Source organism: Macrobrachium rosenbergii, chromosome 8 (assembly GCF_040412425.1).
Source record: "Macrobrachium rosenbergii isolate ZJJX-2024 chromosome 8, ASM4041242v1, whole genome shotgun sequence".
Classification (NCBI taxonomy): domain Eukaryota; kingdom Metazoa; phylum Arthropoda; class Malacostraca; order Decapoda; family Palaemonidae; genus Macrobrachium; species Macrobrachium rosenbergii.
The window spans coordinates 9,280,572-9,292,833 of NC_089748.1; positions in this window are offsets into that span (position 1 = coordinate 9,280,572).

A 12,262-nucleotide genomic window follows, 5' to 3' on the forward strand; every position below is an offset into this window, starting at 1 on the left:
TAATTACTGTAGTTTATATAGCCCTGCTCTACCTAAGTCCCACATAATCCTGTCAATTAAAGCTAAAAGTTACCCCAAAAGACAGACAATTAACTGAATTAGATTAGGTTGCCAGTTTGAACTAGGTTATTGAATATTTTGATTATTTCTGGAACAAATGAATTAAATAAAACCCACTGATTACCCACCTAGTCCAACAGCAGAAAAAATGAATTGTTACAGTGAGGGAATTTACATGAGCCAATTAGTCCTCTTCAGACACAGTAATATTTTCCATACTTTGGTTATAACACAATGGCGGTTAGTTCTCGTAGCTCTCTCGTAAGCAATTCTTTAGCATATTAAAGGCTATTCTTCTTCCAAACAATGGTATGATCAGGTCTCAAGGCTTGCCTGAGGATTACTTATAATTGACAGTCTCACTAGGCAACCTAGTTATACTTCATATACTTGACTTCATTACAGGAAATATGGTTCCACCAGGATCTTTAGTCGGTGGCTTAGGAAGAGGAAAATGAACTGCAAGTGGGGGGAATACTTGTCATTTCCAGACTTACCTTTCTTATTCAGTCTCACTAAGTATAAAAAAGATGAAAGGACAAAGGGCAGTCTCTAGTTATACTGACCCTGGGTCAGATTATATTGTTTTCGTGATCCTTCATTATACAGGAAATATGGTTAAGAGGGCCTGGTGAGACCCTCCAGGATCTTTAGTTAGTGGCTACAGAGAAGCTTTTCCTGGGGGAAAATGAAAATGGAAGTCAAACAGCAGGGAAAAATATATAGCATATATAATTATAATTATCAAGAAGTCGTAGCATACTTGTCATTTCCTTAGACTTAATTTATCAAGTAAGGCTGCATTGCACGCTTGCAACTGATGCCCGGGTCTGTGAAAACATGTAACATCATTCCACTAAGTTAAAAAAGACCAAAGGACAAAGGGCAGAGTCAGGAGGAGTCATGACAAGCTTAGTTGCTCTCTAGGAAAGTTCTGAAGGCAGATTGAGCTCTCTGACCCTGTTTCGGATCGGGATGGCTGTTGTTTTCCTAAACAGCAATCCTTCCATAGCTTGTGGGCAGTCTGAAAGAACAACAAGGATCTCGCAGTTGATACACAGTGTGAACAGAGGAAAATGAGGCTGCAGGACTCGGGCCCCGATATACAGTCCACCCCCAACTTGGACCCAGTTCTACAGTCCTCCTCGAACAGCGGACCCAAGTCATAAGAGGAATCTGTGGGCCTACGCCAGAGCCCTGCTCCCTGAGAGGCCTTTTCAGTCACGACAGTTTACCCCTGTTATTGTATTGTTTTCTCATCCTTGTGCCATTTGTTCAGTGCCTTTTGCAGTGTTTAGTGTTCCAGTGTGTAAAATTTACGAGTCCTTAATCAGCTGTGCAGACTCGAGTAATTTTAATATTTTTCTTTATTGGCGTGTAATGTGTAAGTCTCTCTTGCAGTGGACTCAACTGTTTGAACAAGACAAGGAAACTTTAGCCTTTAATTATTATCCATTTTCCTTTTAATCTTTTACTTTCCACAGAGAATTTTTCCCTGACTTTGTCTAAGCTCATTTCTTTTTTTTTTTTACGATTTTTTTAAAGTTATATTTCTACTGCCGGCCAAATACTGAAATCATATAAGAGAGGTAAACAGCAGAATATTTATAATATATATAAAATAAATATATATATATACATATATATATATATACACATATATAATACACACTCATATATATGTATGTATATTTATAAATATACATCTAAATTGATTACGGACGTATGAATAAATCCAAGATGATTATAAGACGCTTAGTTCATAATTCATTGTTTGCTACATTCTTCGATTGTGATGAATTAACGCATGAACATACAGAAAACCAAAGAACAAATTATAAAGACTTATTTTATCAACAAACATTTTGTCTTTCAGTGGAGCCTCCCCACTCACTTGCTTTCAGCAAACTTTTAATGAAGTATAGTGATTTGAATCGGAATTATCCTGTTGACGTTTTTTTTATTTTGGCAAACTCAGTTTCTTTAGCCTTTCTGTGCAACTCCAGTTCAGATGGAAATTTAATTACCAATTTTTTTTTATCTTGTTTATTCATCTTGAACGAGATTGTCATCGGGGCCACAAAGACTTTCAGAAAACCCACACATTCAAGTTTGTACTTGCATTGCTTTTCGCACTGCAAAGATAGTATGAAATTGTTCATTTCATCATCTGACATTTTACGCAATTATCGAATATGCATTCTATGGTTTTTAGAAGAAGACTAGACTACCCTCGTTGTTTTATTGGCTAAGCACACTTTCAAGGCCGAACATCTTTATGTTCTCTATTAGAAAGAAATGACTTGAATAGAAAGCCTGAAATTACCTTGCTCTACAGCAGAAGCAAAGTGACCGATTTAAACAGGTAGGTGTTAATGTAGTTTTTAATTATTTATGTTGAAAATTAGAAAGCTTTTGAATAAATCGTTCACGGTTGGCAATGAATATGATAAAGGTGTGAACTATTTCAATGTTTTAACTATATATATATATATATATATATATATATATATATATATATATATATATATATATATATATATATATATATATGTGTGTGTGTGTGTGTGTGTGTGTGTGTGTGTGTGTGTGTGTGTATTGTAATTAGGTGAAACTGGAGGAGGATCTGATTAGATCTAGATAAGCAATAAGGAGTGATACTAATAATGCTTTATTCATGCATGTATCCAGAAATAACCCCAATTTTGATTGATAAATGTGCAAATTGCTCTTCAGAACAAGTATATTATACTAATGAGGAAAACAGTACTACAGATGTTGCTCTCGTAAAAGCAGACCCTAATTTCAATTTAAAAGATGGAAATTACAATTTTTCTTGTGTGCTGTCTTCTTATGCTGCTCATGCGGCACATCTTGAAAGGACATTTAGTATGATTAATAGATAAGTTGTGTTTTTAAGCCGCAAATTAGCGTAAGTTTCCAGTGTCTAATTTCAAATAATTATGTCTTTCTTTGCTGTCTTTGTTTTTAATTATGTTGCTCGTTTTACGCTACTTTTATTTTATTACACTTGATGAGAAGACCAGTAGGTCATGAAACTAACATATTTTAACATACTTCTCAAACCATATTTTCATGTGTGCATGCGGTGTGTACATGGTATTTCCAACTCTGTTGATAAAGCAATAATAACTCATTCTTTTTGCTGCGATTTTCCAACATTTTATCAAGGATTTTCTATGAATTTTATGAATGCGTCCAGTGGGTGATCCACGCAGTAATCGAAAGTGGCTGCCACCATATGGATGTCAATTAATTTGAAAATAACATACATTTTTTATGACAACTTTCTATATACTGTTATGGTCACTCGAGCAGATTTCCTCTTCTCCCGACATGCGCATGCGCGTACGGCATGCGCTAAAAACACTCAGGACCTTTAGAACACAGTCTACTCCCAAAAGGATCCAGAAAATGGTATCGGTGTGTTAGTGAGAAATTTCCTTAAAGGATTTTCATCATCAATTGTTTCTCGACATTGTTATGTGTCTGTGTGTGTTTGTGTGTATGTATATATTTAAACTTCACTGACGAGGAAGTCGAGTGTCTGAATTCCACCCTTCTTTAGGATTATAATAATGTGCATGTATGTAAAAAAAAAATATTTAGTAAAAACAAAACACATGTGCGCGCCTAACACATAAGTTAATGATCAGCAGGTCTGGGTAATACGTACTTCCCAGCAAGCAAGTAATGTATTTACCTCCAGGCAAAACTTTACTGATTCCTCCTTTGAGTGATTCATAACGAGGTAACCGGCAGGAGACGGAGAAATTATCTTGAACGTAAAAATTAACGTCAAATTCGACTAGAGCAAGTTCTATTAAAGTGAGAGTAACATGGATTCGAATATGCACTGTCCTCTTCATCCTACGTGGAAAAGAAAATGGTCATGCTTATCAAAAAAAATACAATCATCATTGTCTATAGTAGTGGTTGGGTTGCATGGCCCAGGTGCTGTCACGTTCCCCCTACCACCCCACATACTGTACATGCACACTAACACTCACAGCTCTGCGGTTGTCTACGTAAGAGTAAAAGCAGCAAGGAAATGGTTGCGGTATGATGGTCCCGAGTCTTTAGCCGCATGTTGGTTGTAGTAGGCTACATGCCTGTGGCGTGATTCTCTGTTCTTGAAGAAATCAGCAGTGAAGTCGGAAAAGCCATTCGAGCAAGGATAAATACTGTTCATTCACTAATAATAATTGCACAGTCGCTTTGGAAAAGTCCCACAGACTTCTAATAAGAGCAATTCAGGAGGCCAGATTCACTCCCTTGATGCGTGACTAGTTTCACCTCACGGGGTGTTCATGTTGAACTCATCAGTGCGGAGTCAATTGCGGAGTAGGGAAAAAATACTATGACGTCATTTTTATTATATTTTTTTCATTGTAACTTTAAGCATTTTTTTATAAAAAAAATCTCATGGGTGTGTCACTGCATAATTTTATATTATCTTGAAGTGCATTCCATTCACAAAATATGCCTAGAAATTCAAATACATTTAGATTTCCATGAAATTTTCATCGGCTTTCAGTTCTTAAACGAATATTATTTCCATCGTAATGTTATCTTTAACTAGTCGGCAAACTGGGGCATGAGGCCAAGGCACCAGAGCAGTGCCAAGTCATTGCGAGCCACGTCAGTCAGAAAACAAAAATAACAATGGATGAAATGTTCAGAGAGAGAGGGAGAGAGGAGGGAGGGGGGAATTCAAATGACTGGAATTCCATTTTCACAAAGATAATTAATTTATTTTAATCTAATATTAGTCTACTCGATTGTTAATATATCTGCCTGATCTTGATATAATACTAGAATAAAAAGAAGTATGATCTGTATTCTGTAACCGTCCGCCCCTCACAAATACGACGTGACCACCCAATACTCAAACATACAATGTGAACGGACAGATACAGTACGTTCACATATGAAGCACAATCGCAGTGCCCTGCGCAGCAAGCTCTCAAGATCATTCTGATGTTCGTGAGTACACCACGATATCCAAATGTGTACCAGAAATGCAGCACTTGCTCTAGGGAAACAGAGACAAGGATAACATTGATGCAGTGAATACATTTTGTATTTGGTTATTGTTGAAGCAGTAGTTTTGATAATAACTTTATGATGCCATTTATCTATTAATAACAAGTGTCTTTTGGACTGCATATTTACATGCTATCATTTAAACGCTATGTAATTTATCACTGATTTATTGGGTTCAGTAAGCATAATCGAATTGGGCACTGGTTGAGTTTTGGCGCACCGGCCTCAAAAAGGTGTCTACTATGTTTGCCTATGTTCGTATTTTCCTAACTTACCCTAGATTACGATACCGAAATATTCATCCCGATGGGTTCTGTAAAATTCACCAAAGTCTTGAATTTCAGTTTCCATCTTTATTGGGGATTTGTCGACAAGAGAAGTTACAGAATTCTTTATACCAGAAGGCTGCGTTTCTTTGCAGGTAACCGTAACACAAATGCAATAAAATCTTTGAAAAAGGGTTCAAGATTAGAAATGTTTCCCTCTCATTTCAACACGAGCTCCTCTCTTATATATTATGACGTCTGTTTATTTACATATTGCATACATATATTAATTCACTACTGTTATAACGTTTAATTTTATTCATTTACTGTTCAGTAAACGTTTTTACAAACGAATTCCTGTTGAGTTAACATCAGTCTCTCGTAATTTTATTATTCTTTCAAATGCACACTATTTCCAACATTCTAGGCGAAACCCAAGGTCAGCCATTAAAAAAAAACTTGGTACTGTATTGGCAATGCTACTGGAGCAGGATTTCCACTAATTTAAGATGAATAGTTTTATGTCTTTCAAGCAAAACCGTTTTTTCAATATTCTCTTAGCATGGTCACTCGTACACACACACACACACACACACACACACACACACATACATATATATATATATATATATATATACACACACACATATATATATATATATATATATATATATATATATATATGTATGTATGTATGTAATTGTATATCCAAGCCATTGACGATGGCTTGGAAATAAATATAATTATAAATGAATGTACAAAAGTGATAATAATATATATATGTATGTATATGTATATATATAGTTATATATATAATATATAATTTGGTTTAACAGCTTCAAATTGAAATTATGATCAATTTAATGGGGCAGGCTGACGAGGAATGCTAATAATTACAGTAAAAACGTGTGTTCTGCTCCAGTATCAACCCTTTGTTGTTGGATAACGCAGAGAACACCGAGCTAAACATTGCATGGTCCACAAATGCCATTGTTCTTTGAGCGGGAAAAACAACCTTGTATTTAGCAAAATTAGGCAATTGTTGATGTTGGTCCCAAGCAAGAAAGAAGAATGCACGCACATGCTTTGTACATTGTTCTTTACGTATGCGAAATAGCTCTTTGTTAAAAAAAAATTAAATTCATAAAAGATGCATCACTACTGGCGAAGTTCGGCGAACTATAAACAAGGCAACGACGCAAAGCAACTCTTAAACATATGTAGCAGACCTTATGTTATTTGTCAGTGAATTGTCATTACCAGCATTACAAAACATTTAGAAGGGAAGGGATCAAGCAAAAATAAGAAATTAAGGGTTATTGAAAGTAAAGAGAATAACGGAGATGCTACAACTCACCCTCGAGCGCAAATGCTCGAGAGAAAAACGGTTGAGAGACAAAGAAGCGGAAGATGAAACTCTACAAGTGCTGTGCCATCTCTTTTGTTCCGATTCCTAGTAACGACGCCAGGTCGATGAGAACAAACTTCATTTGTCTCAGACGCTTTCAATACTTCGAGAAATTCCGGGAGAGCTGGTGAATTCTGCTTCCGCTTAAAAAGAAAAATATATTTCCCTGGAAATCGGACAATAGAAATGCATGTTTCATAAGCAAAACAGAGAAGTATGACAAATCTTCTAGTCGTTAACTTTCAGCTTATGAACTAACTTTAATCTTATGAGAGACAGAATTATGAAAAATAATCTCACTGCAATTTACGTTCATATATTCATTCATTATTGTTAATTGCATCATTACGAACACCCCAGGTGTAGCGGATACCACTAATTTGAAAACAAACAACATGTGTGCCATCCATGTCATTAGACTCATGATTCGTCGTGGTGTCTCAGTGCTGAGTAAATTTTTTAAAGTTCTACTAATACTATTATGAATTGTGATCATAGTAATAATCATTTTTATGATTTTATTATATTGTGCAACTGATGTCATTGCAAAATCTGAAATTGGTTCAACAAAACTGAAAAATACCCTTTACTAAGCAATACAGGAAACGCTGATACCATAAAATGCGTGATTGTCACTTGTTTTCATATATTACCTTCACAAGTTGACCAACTAATGTTTTCATGAAAATCGTTCGCCGACGTGAACGAAATGTTTGGTAGGCCTATGTGCAGTCTCTCTATGACTCATCTAATAAATAATGCATCGCAAAAGGCCTTCCGCTGAACGATTCCTGTTATTATTCGCAGGGTTACTGGTTATCGCTGTGTCTTTTTTTTTTTGTGATAAATGGAATATGAGTATCTAGAACTGTTTACTCTCCACTAATCTTATTTTAAAACTACCTTTGAATATCACAGTCTCCGTGCAATAGATTTAACTAAGGATAATTGGGGTCATGCTGCTACCTAAACACATACGTGTAAATGCATTTGAACGTATTATATACACTACAAGCAAGCATGCCTTATAATTAGATAGACATGTTGCAGAATATCAGCATAGCCACCCTACACCTTCTCAAATTACTACAGCCCAGATTCGTTACTGCACCCGCGCTAGATTCAGGTCACACACAGATGACTAATGGCCTTCGTGTCACGTGGCACAGATGCTATATTTAATATATTTAATATGCTAATAGCATATTGAAAGTCATCGATGTTACGCATGTAGATATCCAATTTTACGAGCCCTGAGAGATTCATTCATATACTCGCACATGTGCTGACACACTATAAAATATATATCTTCATCTCAAAACATCGCTAAGTTGCACTCCAAGATAATTATGTAATTGCATATGAAAGCTCTAGTTAGTCTACCCCAGCTGAGATTTTCAGTAACATTCACACATAAACATGCGCGCCCGCACACACACATACACACAAACATAGATATATAGGGTATGCATATATATATATATATATATATATATATATATATATATATATATATATATATATAATATATATATATATATATATATATATATATATATATATATATATATATATAATATACGTGTGTGTGGGGGAGAAAGATTAAACATACGCTGATAAAAACTGTTTTTAGCTGTCAAATTTGTTTCCGTTCGTAAAAGTGGTTTGTTTTTAGAGAAAGAGAGAAACACACACATATACATACATGCATACATACATACATACACACACACACACACACATATATATATATATATATATATATATATGTATATATATACATATATACTGTATATATATGTATATATACATATATATATATATATATATATATATATATATATATATACATATATATGTATATATATATATATATATATATATCTATATATGTATATATATACATATATACATATATATATATATATATATATATATATATATATATATATATATATATATGTATATATATATATATATATATATATATATATATATATATATGTATATATATATATATATATATATATATATGTATATGTATATATATATATATATATATATATATATATATATATATATATATATATACTGTATATATATATATATATATATATATATATATATATATATATATATATATATATTTATAGTTGCTGAACTTGCACATTCCGATACGGAATCACAGGTTTATTAGTTGGCCCTGTGGTTATAGCAGTTAGGTCAGCCCAAAATCAAAGCAGAAGGACGACCAGAAACTGTATATATCTCGGCTAGGCCGACCTTAATTTGGCACCACATCTAAGCATTATCAGTGCCCACACACCCGTGGATATTACAGCCTGTGCAGTTCCAGTACACAAAAACCGAACATTTATTTCACACCACTCTGGCACAGATTCCAAAAACCATGAACAACGAACAATTTACAGTCTTTCCGAGTTTCAGTCTCGTACCCAGAAAGCTTAAAGAATCATAAACCGGGTCATAACACAATTTCTTAACGTATCACATCTCTTTTTTTTTTAAATCTCTGTATCACTGTACTCTTGGCTGTAATTCTTGGTCTTGTCTCTGCGTTACTCTTTACTATTCTCTAGAGTTCATTAAATTAACTTTATACTTTAAGCATTTAGTTTTCCAATCAACTTTCCATATCATAGGACATATCAAATTACAATGACTATTATTATTATTATTATTATTATTATTATTATTATTATTATTATTATTATTATTATTAAGATGAACCCTATTAATATGGAACAAGCCCACAGGGGCCACCTGACTTGAAATTCAAGCCTCCAAATACTATGGTGTTCATTAGGAAGAAGTAAGATGAGGTAAGGGGAAATACAGAAAAAAGAGATCTCGCTTATTAAAAAAAAATAAATTGATAAATCAATAAATAGATAAAAATGGATTAGAATGCAAGGAGAATAGAATTAGTGTAGTAATACATTGCATCTTCGCTTGAAAGTAACAACAAGCAGACGTACAAGAATATATAGAATTATTTATAAAATTGAAGAACAAACAAAAGTCAATTAAACGCTCACTAGTAAAGGACTCACATTAACATAATAATAAAAAAAATGGAGAGGTTGTCGCTGATTGGTTTGGGGGGAGTGAATGAATGCAAAAGCATGTGTTGAGCACCAGAAGCAAAACTCTGAACCATTGTATGTAACACGTTCTACATGCAACAACACTAAAATAAAATAAAACAATAATACAGCAAACAAGAATTATATCTGGAAACAATAAAATAAATGGTAGATTTAATTACCAGAGAATGGAACATGAACATCAGTGAGAAACAATTATTATTAATTAATTACATAATGATTAAGATACATTACGCACTCTTCATTGCCTTGAATGTAATGCAATGCAATTCTCAAAGGCAACCATTGAATAACTTCTGAATTACCAATGTTAACACTATCAGATTTCATGAGCCTAAAAACCAAATAGATTTCTGATTTCGAATGTATTTTGCAGTTTGTTTGTTTTCAGGTTTTATACACTTTTGCTTCAATACATAAACACTTTATAGTAATAATACAACGATGAGTATAGGCAGTTTGCCTATAGTTCTCATTTCTATTTAACCACGCAGGATAGAATAGAGCAGTCGCTCTATTTAGTCTTCATGCATGAGCTATAAATACAAAGGCTGATCAATAACATAAACGACAAGCAAGCAACTGCAAAACAACGATATGTTGGGCACTCTGATTGGGTACACTTCTTACATTTCTTCCCTTCTAGAAATAAAGTGAGTCTAACTGAAAGCAAAGAGGAAAATGGTACTCTGAAGTTTTTAATCACAGTGTTCACTAATTATGGAAGGGTTTTATTGCACAGCGTCTAAATGATATGGCCTTGAAAGTGACAAGAATGCATAGTTATTAAATCAAAGAACTGAGAAATGTAGTGATGACAACGAAATAATTTTTTATTTGGCTACCATTATTCCAGCAAACAGTTTCATAGACCAGAAATTATTGTGAACACAAGTTTTATACAACGACAGCTTAAAAGTCTTTTACTCAATGTAACAAAGTTATTACTTTGTTACTCTCCAAGTCCTTAGCACATCAGGAGTTTTGTATAATAATTGCTTCTGGACATCACCTGGATAAACATGAGGCCTTATTACATATGTATTCTTTCCCCAGAAATAACCTCAGATACTTTCCTGATTTACCTTTTTTTTGCTAGTGCCTCTGGCTTTTGGCCGTGTTTTATATTCAGTTAAAGAACTTAGTGTCTTTGCCCGTTCTTCCTATTACTGTGGGTGCAGTACCATCATGACACAACTGCAGACAAGTCACAAGGAACAGCAAAAGCATCAGCAGATCAGAGAGTAGCTAGGCACTGCAGACTAGACAGCGTCCCTTCTCGGTTGCCTGTTGAACAAGACCATTTTAGTATGGAGAAACCCCGTGGGGTTAAATTTGTGATATTTTGCAGGACGAATATTGTACTGGCCATCGTCGTTCTTCCACGGCTTTATTTCATTCTGCAATTCTGTCCTTAGAATGAACTACACCTTGCTTTGAGTTCGGTTCATCCTGGACCTTGACCTGATAGACAGTACTTGGATAATGGGATGTAACTAACTGCTTCTAGTGTCAATAAAATGGCGGAAGTCCAAGCCTCTGATTACAACCAAGAGTCACTTATTTTCTTTGCCATGCAGGGACCACAGTGCAAAAGTTGGGACTCCGTTAAAATCTTTTCACGTATAGGTGCGCTGGACAGCTATTTGCTAGAGAAGAGACAAGAGTCAAATGTCTCAGCCATTCATGCAAACACTGTCATGAAAAGAAGAGAAAGTGTATCTTAAGAACCTTTGAGTCCAAAAGCCCTTCCTAAAGAGATACAAACCTACGGTCGGGAACGGAAAGAAGACTACAAGATAAGAGCTTCTAAAGATGATGCCCGATAAAGGCAAAATTAATCACGTCCACCCAAGGGTAATCCTTGCTGTACATGTTCTTGTCCTAGAAAAATTATTCAACATCTTTGTGCAGATCTTTGGATGAAAGATGAAAGGACTTAATATGAACATTTTACAGTACAATGCTAGTTCACTGATATTAGTTGCAAAGAGAAAAAGTTCTATAGTAAGGGAATGCTATGGCGCTATACTGTACGTATACATATGTATATGCATATATATATATGAAATAATATATATACATATATATATATATATATATATATATATATATATATATATATATATATATATGTATATATATATATATGTCTGTGTGTGTTTATTGTGTTTATTTTTTTAGCTTTTAGTTGAAGAAGTGTTCGAAATGAGGCCATGAATACAACAGACAAGCGATTCTGATAAAATGCAGCGAGAGTGTCATACTTTCAGAAGCTGGTCGGAGTAATTACTGGATGAGGAATATTTTCCTAACAACTTCCGAAGGGTACG